Source organism: Salmo salar, chromosome 20 (genome assembly GCF_965601325.2).
Source record: "Salmo salar chromosome 20, fSalSal1, whole genome shotgun sequence".
Classification (NCBI taxonomy): domain Eukaryota; kingdom Metazoa; phylum Chordata; class Actinopteri; order Salmoniformes; family Salmonidae; genus Salmo; species Salmo salar.
In genome coordinates, this window is record NC_138310.1 from 42,341,555 (window position 1) to 42,354,819 (window position 13,265).

The 13,265-nt window shown below is 41.0% G+C and overlaps 1 protein-coding gene across 4 annotated transcripts in view; it reads right to left on the bottom strand.

Moving 5' to 3' along the window:
- LOC106580637 (uncharacterized) overlaps nt 1-12,528 on the bottom strand; it is a 45,936-nt gene extending 33,408 nt beyond the window's left edge. For 2 of the 4 annotated variants that reach the window (XM_082966431.1, XM_082966428.1), the window contains exons 1-3: nt 12,203-12,527; nt 4,883-4,963; nt 1,031-1,138 (exon numbers count right to left, since the gene is read on the bottom strand). The gene's annotated coding sequence lies outside the window, so the exon portion shown is untranslated. Of the gene's footprint in view, nt 1-1,030; nt 1,139-4,882; nt 4,964-5,132; nt 7,684-12,202 lie in introns of those variants that run through there. The other 2 variants (XM_082966429.1, XM_082966430.1) reach the window with 2 other exon arrangements.
- Between the last annotated feature and the right edge of the window lie 737 nt (nt 12,529-13,265).

Consider the following 13,265-nt stretch of genomic DNA (forward strand, 5'->3'; position numbering starts at 1 on the left):
TGTATCCCGAGGAAGCTTTCTACCTTCTCCACTGCGGCCCCGTCGATGTGGGCGTGCTCTCTCTGCTGTCTCCTGAAGTCCACGATCAGCTCCTTCATTTTGTTGACGTTGAGGGAGTTACTATTATTTTCCTGGCACCACTCTCCCAGGGCCCTTACCTCCTCCCTGTAGGCTGTCTCGTCATTGTCGGTAATCAGGCCTACTACTGTTGTGTCGTCTGCAAACTTGATGATTGAGTTGAAGGCATACGTGGCCAAGCAGTCATGGGTGAACTGGGAGTACAGGACGGGGCTGAGAACGCACCATTGTGGGGCCCCTGTGTTGAGGATCAGCATAGTGGAGGTGTTGTTTCCTACCTTCACCACCTGGGGGCAGCCCATCAGGAAGTCCTGGACCCAGTTGCACAGGGTGGGGTTCAGACCCAGGGCCCCAAGCTTAATGACGAGCTTGGAGGGTACTATGGTGTGGAAGGCTGAGCTGTAGTCAATGAACGGCATTCTTAGGTATTCCTCTTGTCCAGATGGGATAGGGCAGTGTATAGTGTGATGGCGATTGCATCATCGTCTGTGGACTTATTGGGGCGGTAAGCAAATTGAAGTGGGTCTAGGGTGACCGGTAAGATGGAGGTGATATGATCCTTGACTAGTCTCAACGCACTTCACGATGACAGAAGTGAGTGCTACCGGGCGGTAGTCATTTAGTTCAGTTGTCTTTGATTTCTTAGGTACAGGAACAATGGTGGCCATCTTGAAGCAAGTGGGTACAGCAGACTGGGATAGGGAGAGATTGAATATGTCTGTAAACACACCAGCCAGCTGGTCTGCGCATGCTCTGAGGATGAGGCAAGGGATGCCGTCTGGGCTGGAAGCCTTGAGGGTTTACATGCTTATATGTCTTACTCACGTTGGCCGAAGAGAACGAGAGCCCACAGTGATCGGGAGCTGCCTGCGTCGGAGGCACTGTGTTATCCTCAAAACAGGCAAAGAAGGTGTTTAGCTTGTCTGAGAGCAAGACATCGTAATATTCTTACCTTCCGAGATAACACTGCCACAGAGGTTTATTTTGAGCTGCGAGTTCAGAGTCCTTGGCTCCAAACATTTTAGCCAGCAGTTTCACCACATGTAGCCTCGTCGTTGCTCTGAAAAAAGTCAGATAAGATTGATTTTGACAAAATGTTAAATTTGCCTTTGGCAACTCACAAACCAGTTTACATAATTTTTCATTTAACCTTTATTTATTCAGCTGAGTCAGTTGAGAACAAATGCTTGTTTACAATGACTGACTGGCATCCTCAGTCACTGCTTTTTGTTTGTACCGTTCCACAGCACCTCAGCTTTGCTCATAACGATGTAGAGTCGGGCCCAAGGATAAACACTAGAGGGCATGGGCAATTAATTAGGGCCGATTTCAAGTTTTCATAACAATCAGTAATCGGCATTTTTGGACACCGATTATATTGCACTCCACGAGGAGACTGCGTGACTGGCTGACCACCTGTTACGCGAGTGCAGCAAGGAGCCAAGGTAAGTTGCTAGCTAGCATTAAACTCATCTTATAAAAAACAATCAATCTTAACATAATCACTAGTTAAACTGTTAGGGCTAGGGGGCAGTATTTACACCGCCGGATAAAAAACGTACCCGATTTAATCTGGTTACCACTCCTACCCAGTAACTAGAATATGCATATACTTATTACATATGGATAGAAAACACCCTAAAGTTTCTAAAACTGTTTGAATGGTGTCTGTGAGTATAACAGAACTCATTTGGCAGGCAAAAAACTGAGAAGGTTTCATGCAGGAAGTGGCCTGTCTGACAAGGTGTCGTTCTTCTTGTCTCTGTTTATTGAAGAGTGAGGATCTTAGCTGTCCCGTGACACTTCCTATGGCTGCCATAGGGTCTCAGAAGGCGGTAAAAAGCTGAATCGTGGCTTTGCAGGCTCTGGCTGAAAAAAAGTAGCGCGTTTCGGTAGTGGCTGGTTACAGTACTGTGAGACTCAGGCTCGTGCCCGCGTCGACCGAAAGCTTTGTTTACTTTCCTCTGTTTAGCTAAATGGACATTCCCGGTCGGAATATTATCGCTTTTTTACGAGAAAAATGGCATAAAAATTGATTTTAAACAGCGGTTGACATGCTTCGAAGTACGGTAATGGAATATTTAGATTTTTTATGTCACGAATTGCGCCATGCGCGCGACCCTGATTTACCATTTCAGATAGTGTCTGGGACGCACGAACAAAACGCCGCTATTCGGATATAACGATGGATTATTTTGGACCAAACCAACATTTGTTATTGAAGTAGCAGTCCTGGGAGTGCATTCTGACGAAGACAACAAAAGGTAATCAAACTTTTATAATAGTAAACCTGATATTGGTGAGTGCTAAACTTGCCGGGTGTCTAAATAGCTAGCCCGTGATGCCTGGGCTATGTACTTAGAATATTGCAAAATGTGCTTTCACCAAAAAGCTATTTTAAAATCGGACATATTGAGTGCATAGAGGAGTTCTGTATCTATAATTCTTAAAATAATTGTTATGCTTTTTGTGAACGTTTAATCGTGAGTAATTTAGAAAATTGTTAGTGAATTCGTCGGAAGTTTGCGGGGGGTATGCTAGTTCTGAACGTCACATGCTAATGTAAAAAGCTGGTTTTTGATATAAATATGAACTTGATTGAACAAAACATGCATGTATTGTATAACATAATGTCCTAGGGTTGTCATCTGATGAAGATCAGCAAAGGTTAGTGCTGCATTTAGCTGTCTTCTGGGTTTTTGGGACATTATATGCTAGCTTGAAAGATGGGTGTCTGATTATTTCTGGCTGGGTACTCTGCTGACATAATCTAATGTTTTGCTTTCGTTGTAAAGCCTTTTTGAAATCGGACAGTGTGGTTAGATTAACGAGAGTCTTGTCTTTAAATAGCTGTAAAATAGTCATATGTTTGAGAAATTGAAGTAATAGCATTTCAAAGGTTTTGAAAATCGCGCCACATGATTCAAGTGGCTGTTACGTAGGTGGGACGAATTCGTCCCGCCTAGCCCAGAGAGGTTAACTACACATGGTTGATGATATTACTAGTTTATCTAGCTTGTCCTGCGTTGCATATAATCAATGCAGTGCCTGTTAATTTATCGAATCACAGCCTACTTCGTCAAACGGGTGATGATTTAACAAGCGCATTCACAAAAAAAAAAGCACTGTCGTTGCACCAATGTGTACCTAACCAAACATAAATGCCTTAAAATTAATACACAAGTATATTTTTTTAAACCTGCATATTTAGTTAATATTGCCTGCTAACATGGATTTCTTTTAACTAGGGAAATTGTGTCACTTCTCTTGCGTTCCGTGCAAGCAGTCAGGGTATATGCAGCAGTTTGGGCCGCCTGGCTCGTTGCGAACTGTGTGAAGACCATTTCTTTCTAACAAACACTGTAATTCATTAGCCAGAATTGTACATAATTATGACATAACATTGAAGGTTGTGCAATGTAACAGCAATATTTAGACTTACGAATGCCACCCGTTCGATAAAATACGGAACGGTTCCATATTTCCCTGAAAGAATAAATGTTTTGTTTTCGAAATTCTAGTTTACGGATTTGACCATATTAATGACCTAATGCTCGTATTTCTGTGTGTATATTATATTATAATTAAGTCCATCATTTGATATTTGATAGAGCAGTCTGACTGAGCGGTGGTAGGCAGCAGCAGGCTCGTAAGCATTCATTCAGACAGCACTTTCCTGCTTTTGCCAGCAGCTCTTCGCTGTGCTTCAAGCATTGCGCTGTTTATGACTTCAAGCCTATCAACTCCCGGGATTAGGCTGGCAATACTATAGTGCCTATAAGAACATCCAATAGTCAGAGTATATGAAATACAAATGGTAGAGAGAATAACAGTCCTATAATAACTACAACCTAAAACTTCTTAACTGGGAATATTGAAGACTCATGTTAAAAGGAACCACCAGCTTTCATATGTTCTCATGTTCTGAGCAACGGTAGCTTTCTTACATGGCACATATTGCACTTTTACTTTCTTCTCCAACACTGTGTTTTTGCATTATTTAAACCAAATTGAACATTTTTCATTATTTATTTGAGACTAAATTGATTTTATTTCTGTATTATATTAAGTTAAAAAAAAGTGTTCATTCAGTATTGTTGTAATTGTCATTATTACAAATATATATATTTTTTTTTTTAAATGAGCGAAATGATTAATGCGCTCAGGCAGGGTCGAGCCCAGAGGGCTCTGCAGATGGATTCTACAGCCAAGTTTTCCAGCCAGGACTGTTCCCTCTCTTCCAAACACACACACACACACACACACACACAATATATCTGTTGAGTTACAATTTACCTTCAGTATATGCTAGCTGTTGACAACAAAAAATACCTAATCTGTTTAGTTCTGTTCAGTGAATCACATTCAAACAAACTATGTATTTTTATTTCGGACATGAAATTACAATTGAAATTAATGAAAATTAGCCAACAATTGAAAAATGATTATGAATCTGATGTTTACTGGTTGATCGCCACGAATTGTAAATTCATGTATTCCGAAGGCTAGGTGTTGCAGTGTTTGTATATTTTACATGTTAAAACATTGACTTTTCTATGAGATGCTTGAAAGACTCATAAAATCAACGAGATTGGTTGTTTATATTAAAATAGCCGACAGTATTTCGAATGTATGAGGCCTCTTTATTGATATCAAAATAGAGTGAGGATGAAAATCGAATCTATACCTATATTTGTTGATAATCGCTCCCTGCACCCGTACACACAATACATAATACTGTTAACGCCCAGCAGTGTTAGCAAGACACAATGGGTGTTTACCACAATCCACAACGACAACTCACGTTAGTTATGTATGGCTCGATGGCCTGAGCAGTCCTTTTCAGCAGGGCTTTGGCCAGGTCGTACGCCTGCTTGTTCAAGTTCTGCACAAACAAAAACAACAAAACATCAAACAAAATAACACACACCAAAATGTGTTTACTGTTTAAAAAGGTGAAGCCAGGAAACAGTTTCAATCCCTGCTTCAATCAATTTTGTTCCATTTGGTGCCTATTGAACATGACCCAGGTGGTGGTCAGTAATATGGTGTACCTTATGGGCAGGGACCAGGTTAAACAAGACAGTATGCAACAGTTCCTGGGGTACCGAATCCCCCTCACACACGATGGAACTCATCAGGTCTTCTGGTTGTGGCCATTGCTGAAAGGATATGGAGTGGGACTGGGTTACTGTTTTTCCCAATTGTTTACACACTAAAAATTGGAACTTGAAATTCAATCACCGAAACCTGAAACTCATGTACCAAATCCTTAAACCAAGTCTGCAAAATTGCAAGCACAATACCTGCTTTACACTCAGTTCTCAATTCTAGATCACAATTTTTGCAAAACACTACACACAGTTCTCTACATTAGGCACCAACATTCAAAATTAAAATCTCTTTAGTCCCTTTGGAAAGCAACGGCAATCACAATGCCAAGCTCTATACACCAAATTGGCAACACCCACTCCTCACAGGTGTAAACACTACTTGCTGAATTGTTCACTTAGAAATCAGAGCTTTAGCACTATAAAAAAGGCCACAGATGAGCTCTTCTGTTTTGAAGGAAAATGGAAGTCAATGGTGAAGCAAGAGGTAGAGGTGAAGGACAGAGTAAGAGGAGGACCAGGAAGGACAATCATCTCAGATGAGATCAGAGCCACATTGGTTGACCATGTGCTCAACAATGGATTGAATATGAGGGAGGTTGGGCAGAGAGTTCAGCCCAACCTGTTAGCACAGCTGGAAATTGTGAGCATCAGAGCATCTGCAGCATATCTGGAGCATCAGCGGGTTCGATTACAGGCTCAAAATGGCCAGAAACAAAGAACTTTCTTCTGAAACTCATCAGTCTATTCTTGTTCTGAGAAATGAAGACTATTCCATGCGAGAAATTGCCAAGAAACTGAAAATCTCGTACAACGCTGTGTACTACTCCCTTCACAGAACAGCGCAAACTGGCTCTAACCGGAATAGAAAGCTGAGTGGGAGGCCCCGGTGCACAACTGAGCAAGAGGACAAGTACATTAGAGTGTCTAGTTTGAGACAGACACCTCCCAAGTTCTCAACTGGCAGCTTCATTATATAGTACCCGCAAAACACCAGTCTCAATGTCAACAGTGAAGAGGCGACTACAGGATGCTGGCCTTCTACCCAGAGTTGCAAAGAAAAAGCCATATCTCAGACTGGCCAATAAAAATAAAAGACGGGAAAAAGAGCACAGACATTGGACAGAGGAACAAATATATAAATGCAACAATTTCAAAGGTTTTACTGAGTTACAGTTCATAGAAGGAAATCAGTCAATTTAAATAAATGAATTATGCCCTAATCTATGGATTTCACATGACTGGGCAGGGGCATAGCCATTGGTAGGCTTGGGAGGGCATATGCCCACCCACTTGAGAGCCAGGTCCACCCAATCAGAATGATTTTTTCCCCCACAAAAATGATTTATTACTGACAGAAATACTCCTCCCCCTCCTCTGGTGTGGTTACACATGGCCTGCGGTTGTGAGGCCGGTTGGATGTACCTCCAAATTCTCTAAAACGACATTACAGGTGGCTTATGGTAGAGAAATGAACATTAAAATCTATGCCAAGAGCTCTGTTGCACATTCCTGCAGTCAGCACGCCAACTGCACGCTCCCTGAAAACTTGAGACATATATGGCATTGTGTTGTGACAAAACTGCACATTTTAGAGTGTCCTTTTATTGTCTCAAGCACGAGGTGCACCTGTGTAATGATCATGCTGTTTAATCAGCTTCTTGTAATGACACGCCTGTCAGGTGGATGGATTGTCTTGTCAAAGGAGGAATGCTCACTCACATGGATGTAAACAAATTTGTGCACAAAATGAGAGAAATAATGGGATCTTTTATTTCAGCTCATGAAACATGGGATCAACACCTTACATGTTGCGTTTATATTGTTGTTCAGTATAGCTCAACATTTTTAGTATTTACTCAGAGAATTTAGCATGATTAGAGTGAATAGAATGTCATTACGACCATGGTCAAAAAGTGGTCACTGCTCCGTGGGCAGAATGGCGCCAACTTCGAACGTCAACTGACAAACTAGCTTGTGGCTGCAGGTTCGCGTGTGATAACATGGGCTTTTCTAGATGAAATCTGCAAATTAACAAAGTTAACAGACAATTTCAAAATCTACCCTCACAGAGAAAATGTGTCCTGTTTTTATTGTGCATTTCTGAGTCTTCTTTAAAATGTCCATAGAAACAGCCCCTCTCAACATTGACTAAACAGGGTTACAGGATCTAGAGATGAAAATGACAAGGGTATCAAGATGATTTTGATTGGTCCAAAGCGCAGAAATGCCTCTTAATGTTACCACCTCCCAGCGCTGAAATATGGAAGAGATACATCCAAGAGCTGCTCGGTCTAAACTAGCAACAGTCACAACAAACTAACGTTCTTACAGTGGTGGAAAACGTACCCAATTGTCATACTTGTGTAAAAGTAAATATAACTTAGTAAAAAAGGACTTAAGTAAAAATGTAAGTCACCCAGCAAAATACTACTTGAGTAAAAGTCTAAAAGTATTTTGTTTTAAATATACTTAAGTATCAAAAGTAATAATTTCAAATTCCTTACATTAAGCAAACCAGATCACACAATAGCCAGTGGCACACTCCAACATTCAGACATAATTTACATTTACATTTTAGTCATTTAGCAGACACTCTTATCCAGAGCGACATTTCATGCATTTTTATTTTTTTTGTACTGGCCCCACGTGGGAATTGAACCCACAACCCTGGCGTTGCACACACCATGCTCTACCAACTGAGCCACAGGGAAGATTTACAAACAAAGTCCACCAGATCAGAGGCCATAGAGAGATGTTCTCTTGATAAGCGTGTGAATTGGACCATTTTCCTGTCCTGCTAAGCATTCAAAATGTACTTTGGTATAAAATGTACATCATTTTATTTAGGAATATAGTAAAAGTTGTAAAAAATAAAAATAGTAAGTAAATGTACAGACACCAAAAAAAAGTAGAACAAAGTATTTTTACTTAAGTATTTTACACCACTGCCTTCTTATTTAATCAACACTGTTAAGTACAAGCATATTAAGGCTATAATCCTGCAGAGCGGCTATTCCCAAACCAGGGGTATGCGCAATGCTGTCGGGGGTACGCCAAATAAAAATGTGATCACATTTTCAAACAGTCCATTTAGATTTTCCAGCGGTGCTATACATTTGGGTGATGTTTTTTTCTCGCCTGAGTAGCAACACTGTTTCACGACGCATCAGTGACATGGCAGGAGATGTTTTGAAGCAACTACTGCTTCGCATACAAGCCAGTGAATTCTATGCGTTACAGCTGGATGAGTCAACAGACGTGGCGGTCATGGCACAGCTCCTGGTGTATGTCAGTTACGTTTATGGGGGGGTCAATTAAGAAAGACATCCTCTTCTGCTAACAAGGACAACAGGAAAGGATATTGCTAAAGTACTAGACAGCTTTTTGACATCAAATGGCCTTTGGTGGTCAAGATGTGTTGGTAAATGTACTGATGGCGCAAAAGCCATGACAGGGAGACATAGTGGAGTGGTCATGCACGTGCAAGCAGTTGCTCCCGACGCCACTTGGCTACACTGCAGCATCCACTGAGAGGCTCTTGCTGCCAAGGGAATGCCTGACAGCTTGAAATACATTTGAGACACTACAGTGAAAATGGTTAACTTTGTTAACCTCTCTTGGGCAGGTGGGACACACGGTTCACACTATTCAACAGCCAGTGAAAAATCAGAGCGCCAAATTCAAAACCACAAAATGTCATAATTCAAAGTTCTCAAACAAAGGTACACGTCTCCTTAATGTAACCACATTGTCCCATTTCAAAAAGGCTTTATGGCGAAAGCATAAAGTTAGATTATGTTAAGACAGCTCCAACACTAGAAAAAGCACACAGCCATTTTCCTAGCAAGGACAGGCGTCACAAAAACCAGAAAACCAGCTAAAATTAGCACTAACCTTTGACGATCTTCATCAGATGACACTCCTAGGACATCATGTTACACAATACATGCATTTTTTGTTAGATAAAGTTTATATTTATATCCATAAACCCCATTTTACATTGGCGCGTGATGTTCAGAAAATATTTTGCCTCCAATATTGCCGGTGAATCAGCACAACAATTTACAAAAATACTCACCATAAACGTTGATAAAATATTAAACTGCTATTCAACGAATTATAGATGAACATCTCCTTTATGCAAACACTGACAGATTTCAAAAAAGCTTCAAGACGAAAGCACACTTCGCAATAATCTGAGTACTGCGCTCAGAAAAATACACTAGGCAATACAGATACCCGCCATTTTCCCCCGCCAAATTATAAATAGCATTAGAAATATTCACTTACCTTTGATGATCTTCATCAGAAGGCACTTCCAGGCATCCCAGGTCCACAATAAATGTTGCTTTGTTCAATAAAGTCCATAATTTATGTCCAAATAGCTCCTTGTTGTTAGCGCGTTCAGTTAGCTACTCCAAATGTAGGAAGCACGCGGAAAATGTCACTACGAAAACTACAAAAAGTTATATTTACGTTCGTTCAAACATGTCAAACGTTGTAAAGCATCAATCTTTAGGGCCTTTTTCACTTAGAACTTCAATAATATTCCAACCGGACGATTCCATTGTCTTGAAAAACGTTTTGGAACACAGCTACCTCTCACGTGAATGCGTGCCAATGAACGCCAGTACCTTCCTGAGTCAACAACTTCCAACTTCCTCTGTTCGCTCTCTGTTCATCATAGACGCCTCAAACAACTTTCTAAAGACTGTTGACATCTAGTGGAAGCCTTAGGAAGTGCAAAATGAACCCTAAGTCACTGTGTGTTCGATAGGCAATGACTTGAAAGGACTACAAGCACCAGAATTCTCACTTCCTGGTTAGATGTTTCTCAGTTTTTTTGCCTGCCATATGAGTTCTGTTACACTCACAGACATCATTCAAACAGTTTTAGAAACTTCAGAGTGTTTTCTATCCAAATCTACTAATAATATGCATATTCTAGTTCCTGGGCCTGAGTAGTAGGCCATTTAATTTGGGTACGTTTTTCATCCGGCCGTGAAAATACTGCCCCCTACCCTAGAGAGGTTAAAACAAGGCCCCTGAACTCTCATGTATTTCTGCAATATGCAATGATATGGGCAGCGAACAAGTAACGCTTTTACAACATACACAAGTGCGCTGTTATCAAGGGGCAAAGTATTGACACGTTGTTTTAAATTGAGAGACGAGCTTAAAATGTTCTTTACTGACCATAATTTTCACTTATCTGACCGCTTTCATGATGACGAGTTTCTCACACGACTGGCCTATCTGGGTGATGTTTTTTCTTGCCTGAATGATCTGAATCTAGGATTACAGGGACTCTCTGCAACTATATCCAATGTGCGGGACAAAATTTAGGCTAAGAAGTTGGCGCTCTCCTCTGTCTGCATTAACAAGGACAACACACAGGTCTTTTCATAATTTATGCTTTTTTGTGTGCAAGTTCACAGACAATGTCAAATGTGATCTAGCGAAGCACCCGCGTAAGCTGGGTGCGCAATTACATAGGTATTTTCCAAAAACAGAAGACACAAACTGGATTCGTTATCCCTTTCATGCCCTGCCTCCAGGCCACTTACCGATAACTGAACAAGAGAGCCTCATCGAAATTGCAACAAGCGGTTCTGTGAAAATTTTATTTAATTAGAAGCCTCTGCCAGATTTCTGGATTGGGCTGCGCTCAGAGTATCCTGCCTTGGCAAATCGTTCTGTTAAGACACTGATGCCCTTTGTAACCATGTACCTATGTGAGAGTGGACTCGGCCCTCACTAACTAAATACAGGCACAGACTGTGTGTGGAAAATGATTTAAGACTGAGACTCTCCAATACAACGCAACATTGCAGAGTTAAGTCCATCCTTTCAAGCACACTCTTCTCATTAACCTGTGGTGAGTGATTAACCATGTTTGATGTACAAATAAGGTGTTATATGTAAGATGACTAAATAAAGAGCAAAATGATTGATTATTATTATTTGTGCCCTGGTCCAATAAGAGCTCTTTGTCACTTCCCACGAACTGGGTTGTGACAAAAAACGCACACTCATGGTGTTTAATAAATGTATCTTATAGTGTGTGTGTGGCAGGCTTATACAATGATAGCAAAAAAACTACATTTGAGAGTGGACTGACCCTGGTGCTAGAGGGGGTACGCAGCTGGAGTTTGTTCCCAAACTGTTTATTCAATCTAATGATTAATTGTACGTGATTCATAATGGCATACGCTAAAGAAAACTAGGTTTAGACATTCATTTAGTAGCACCCTCTTGAATTTACTGGTATTTAACTACATTCAAGAGCAGTGAGTGAATGCCATAAATATTAAAATAAATACGTGGGGGGAAAAGTTGATTATCCTGTCTTTCAAGAATCCCTCAGCTCTAAAACAAAAATGTTCTCTCAGCCTCATGGCAAAATAGCATGAGACTAGCTATAACACCGCACATTTATCTAGCCCATCAAAGAAAATAAAGAAAAAGGGGTGGCCTATCTCGGACTTTGCGAGAGGGCCCGCGAAACTTCTCTATACCACGGCGCCTATCCCTGGGTCGAGGTACATTTTCCATAGATACTGCATCTCGTGCTGGCTTCGCGGTGTCCACATTCAGGCATAGCACCGTTCCAACTAGAGAGACGTAACGAACGTCTAGTCGGAGTTATGGTTAGACAAACGCCATACCATTGACCAGGCTATTTTTATTCAGCTAGTTAGCTGCTAGTTACAGCCTTCAACGGTTCAATGACTGCGTTGTATGCGGCGAGGAACTAGATTAGATGGCAAATCTGAAGCAATTCAATGATAACACTGCAGTCACACACACGCGGGCTATCTAGCTAGACAGTGTGGGCACACGCAAGCTATGGCTAGCCACTACAATCAAATGCATTACAAATACGTCATTTGAATCATAGTTAGCTATTTCAATTAATCTGTCGCCTCTTCGTTGCAGTACAAAATCGACTTCATGCCTTGTTGGAATACAATACACAACATGTTAATCGGGTTTTAATGAAATACTACCTTATTTGATGAATTGTAGCCAATCGTCTTTCGCTCTACGGCTGTGGTCCTCCTCTCGGCTTCAAAATGGCGCCAATTTGTCCATAGCTGCACCAATCCAGTGTCGGGTGGTTTGCCTGGCTACCCACACTGGATAAAAGTCTACAAGGACACGCCTGACGCCCAAAACGATATTTAATTTCAGAATTGATTAAACTTAGGTTTAGGGTTTGGTTAAGGTAAGGGTCGGTTTTAGTTTTTTTTGCTAGGTGGTTTAAGCGTCAGGTGTGTCCTTTTAGTCTCTCCCACCAACACTCCTTGCTCTGGCCAAACACAGGCCACGCCCACGGACGTAAATGTCAGCGAATCGTCAGGCTAGACAATGTTGCTGACTGACAAAAATCGAAAATGCTTTTAAAGTGACCAATAGGCCTACTTAAGTAAACGCAAACTAACACCCAATAATTTTCACTAGGTGGAATGGAATGATACTTGCAGTTCAGTATTGATAGATGCATACCCCAAGAACTACAGTTGAAGTCGGAAGTTTACATAGCTTAGGTTGGAGTCATTAAAACTACAATTTTAACTTTACTACCACTCCACAAATGTCTTGTTAACAAACTATAGTTTTGGCAAGTCGGTTAGGACATCTACTTTGTGCATGACACAAGTAATGTTTCCAACAATTGTTTACAGACCGAATATTTCAGTGTCACAATTCTAGTGGGTCAGAAGTTTATATACACTGAGTTGACTGTGCCTTTAAACAGCTTGGAATATTCCAGAAAATTATGTCATGGCTTTAGAAGCTTCTGATAGGCTAATTTGACATAATTTGAGTCAATTGGAGATGTACCTGTGGATGTATTTCAAGGCCTACCTTCAAACTCAGTGCCTCTTTGCTTGACATCATGGGAAAATCAAAAGAAATCAGCCAAGACCTCAGAAAAGTCTGGTTCATCCTTGGGAGAAATTTCCAAACGCATGAACGTACCACGTTCATCTGTACAAACTATAGTACGCAAGTATAAACACCATGGGACCACGCAGCCGTCATACAGCTCAGGAAGGACACGCGTTC